This window comes from Taudactylus pleione, unplaced genomic scaffold (assembly GCF_031769625.1).
Source record: "Taudactylus pleione unplaced genomic scaffold, aTauple2 ptg000151l, whole genome shotgun sequence".
NCBI classification, from domain to species: domain Eukaryota; kingdom Metazoa; phylum Chordata; class Amphibia; order Anura; family Myobatrachidae; genus Taudactylus; species Taudactylus pleione.
Genome location: NW_028284553.1, coordinates 4018598 through 4022500, shown reverse-complemented (window position 1 = coordinate 4022500; position 3903 = coordinate 4018598).

Here is a 3903-nt window from a genome sequence, read left to right as displayed (position 1 = left end):
CACCCTCCCTGTAACTTTACCTCAGTGTCCCTGCCCTCACTCTCCATGTAAGTCCCCCACAGTGTATCTGCCCTCACCCTCCCTGTAGCTTCACTGCAGTGTCCCTGCTCTCACCCTCCCTGTAAATTCACCTCAGTGTCCCTGCCCTCACTCTCCATGTAAGTCCCCTACAGTAACCCTGCCTTTACCCTCCCTGCAACTTCACCTCAGTGTCACTGTCCTCACCCTCCCAGTAACTTCACCTCAGTATCCCTGCACTCACTCTCCCTGTTTCTGTCTCTCAGTGTCCCCTGCCCTCACCCTGCCAGTAACTTCACCTGTGTCCCTGCCCTCACCCTGCCTGTACTTCAACTCAGTGTTCCTGCCCTCACCCTCCCTGTAAGTCCCCCACAGTGTCTCTGCCCTCACTCTCCCTGTTACTCCCTATAAGTGTCCCTGCCTTCACTCTCCATGTAAGTCCAACACAGTATCCCTGCCCTCACCCTCCCTGTAACTTCACCTAAGTGTCCCTTCTCTCTCTCTCCCCCTCTCTCACTCTCTCTTTGATGGGTACCCTCACCCCACCTGTAATTCCCCCTCAGTGTCCCAGCCCTCCATGTAAATTCACCTCAGTGCCCCTGCCCTCACACTCCCTGTAACTTCACCTCAGTGTCCCTGCCCTCACTCTCCCTGTAACTTCAGCTCAGTGTCACTGCCCTCAACCTCCCTGTAACTTCTCCTCAGTATCCCTGCAGTTACCCTCCCAGTAACTCCTTCTCAGTGTCCCTGCCCTCACCCTGCCAGTAACTTCACCTCAGTGTCTCTACCCTCAACCTCCCTGTAACTTCACCAGAGTGTCCCTGCCCTCACCCTCCCTGTAAGTCCCCCACAGTGTCTCTGTGCTCACTCTCCCTGTAATTCCCTCTCAGTGTCTCTGCAATCACCTTCCCTGTAACTTCACCTCAGTGTCCCTACCATCACCCTCCTCATAACTTCTCAGTGTCCATGCCCTCACTCTCCCTGTAAGTCCCCCACAGTGTCCCTGCCTGTAAGTTCAACTCAGTGTCCCTGCCCGCACCCTCTCTTTAACTTCACCACATTGTCCCTTCTCTCTCTCTCCCTCTCTCACTCTCTCTTTGATGGATACCTTCACCCTCCCTGTAATTCTCCATCACTGTCCTAGCCCTCACCCTCCCTGTAACTTCACCTCAGTGTCCCTGTCCTCATCCTCTCTGTAAATCCCCCTGCACTCACCCTCCCTGTAACTTCACCTTAGTGTCCATGCCCTCAATCACTCTGTAATTCCCCTCAGTGTCCCTGCCCTCATCCTTCCTGTAACTCCCTCTCAGTATTCCTGCCCTCACCCACCTTGTAACTCCTCCTCAGTGTCCCTGCCCTCACCCTCCTTGTAACTCCCTCTCAGTATCCCTGCCCTCACCCTCCCTGTAACTTCACCTCAGTGTCCCTGCCCTCACCCTCCCTGTAACTTTACCTCGGTGTCCCTGCCCTCACTGTCCATGTAAGTCCCCCACAGTGTCCCTGCCCTCAACCTCCCTGTAACTTCACCTCAGTGTCCCTGCCCTCACTCTCCATGTAAGTCCACCACAGTATCCCTGCCCTCACCCTGCCTGCAACTTCACCTCAGTGTCCCTGCCCACACCCTTACTGCAAGTCCCCCACAGTGTCTCTGTCCTCACCCTCCCTGTAACTACCTCTCAGTGTCCCTGCCCTCACCCTCCCTGTTACTCCCTCTTAGTGTCTTTGCACTCACCTTACCTGTAACTTCACCTCTGAGTCCCTACCCTCACCCTTCTCATATCTTCTCCTCAGTATCCCTGCCCTCACTCTCCCTGTAAGTCCCCCACAGTGTCCCTGCCTGTAACTTCACCTCAGTGTCCCTGCCCTCACCCTCCCTGTAACTTCACTTCAGTGTCCCCACCCTCACACTCCCTGTAACTCACCCTAGTTTCCCTACCCTCACCTTCCCTGTAACTCTGCCTCAGTGTCACTACCCTCATCTTCCCTATAACTCCCCCTTAGTGTCCCTACCCTCACTCTCCCTTTAGCTCCCACTAGTTTCACTAACCTTACTCTTCCTCTAACTCCCCCTCAGTGTCCCTATCATCACCCTCCCTGTAACTTCCCCTCAGTGTCTCTGTCTTCATCCTCCTTGTAACTCCACCTCAGTTTTTCTGCCATCAAGATAGACAAATTGGGGATATATCACAAGAACATGCCCCCTCCCAGTCAGCCACGCCCTGTTCCCGGGAGCACACCTACCTTCGACTCACACATGAAGACTCTACCTGTGCCTTAGCTCCCTGCACTACCCCCGGCATCCTCGACTGTCTAATCCCAGCAAGGCACTAATGACAGGCATTGATATCCTGATGCCTGTCATTAGACCTACGCTGGGAGCTTGATAGCTTACTGATTGATGGTAAGCCAGGTGACGGGCGTACACAGCCATGGGGGGAAGGAGGGTTAGGGGCTCCTGGGGGGGCATAGGTTTAGGCACCCCGAGGGAGGTTAGCTTTACACTAGGGGAAAGGGGATTAGGTTTAGGCACCCCTGGGGGAGGTTAGGGTTAGGCACCTTCCTGGAAAACTTAGGTTTAAGCTGCGGGGAATGGGGAGTTAGGTTTAGGAACTTAGGGGGGTAGGTTAGGGTTAGGCACTTCTAAGGGAGAGTTAGGGGGTAGAATAAGGTTAGTGAAAACTTACTTTTTGATGATCGGGATTTTCATCCCTGCCGGGCTGCCGCTGTCAGGGTTTGAACTGCCGGCCATGCGGCCGGTGGTAAATCATACTGGTTCTTTGCCATGAACATCTTTGCTGCCTAAATAATGGTCACAAAGCACAGTGCTAAACTTCCAAGGTACTGTAGTATAAACTCTGGTAGTGGGTTCTAACTGGGACCACCCATTAACAAATGTCTAGTTTTGCCTATGGTCACAGGTTTATACATACAATTTTATTTATATTTGAAACACTGTTTATTTACAAGTCATGGGCTTTGTGAGTATAATTCATGATCAATTATCAGTATGTATATCACCATTTATTGACATACCGTATAATTGGCATTATCACAGCAGGTATTCTGATTATAAGCTGATACTAATCATTTAATTATGTAAACATAACATTTCATTTTCTCAAATTAGATGAAATTTTGTGATTTCATTGAAAGATGTACTTCTACTATATTCTAGATGTAATCTACTATATTCTAATTGTATTTATCCATAACAATTTTGCCGGTGACTAAATGACCAATTTAATTAAGTGGAAAATCGGCTATCTTGTGACATGTATCTGATTAGTGTAGCAGGACCTCATGTAGAGTTAGGAATTAGGGCCTGATTCAGAGCCGCTCGCTCCAACAGAGCACTCGCTCTGAATCAGACCCGGGCTTATATTTTTTGGAGCGTACTCTTGGCCGCTCGCATAGCTGTGGATGATCACCCACAGCTATTGTGAGCGGCCATGATGATGGTCGCAATGGTCATGACCATTGTGACCATTGGGCTTGCGACAAGACCCTTGTGGTAGGGTCTCATAGCCGCAAGCCCCAGAGAGATTTCGGCTCTAACAGAGTTGGAATCTCTCCACTGACATCACTCGTGATGTCAGTGGGGCCGCCCCCAAACGGCAGGCATTCTCATGGGTACGCCTCCATTTGGGCAGCCACTCCCACAGCACGCCCACCAAAGGGGGCGAACTGTCACTCAACATCGACAGCTCGCCCCCTTTGGTGCGAGACCCGGAGCAACGGATTGCCCGTCACTAGCCGGGTCTTGCGTATGCGCACGACGGAGCCGGCTCCGTTGTGCACATGCGCTGTGGGCCACCATCGACCCGGTTGCGAGCACTCAGCGCTTGCAACCGGGTCTGAATCAGGCCATAAATTAAGTTAGAAGAA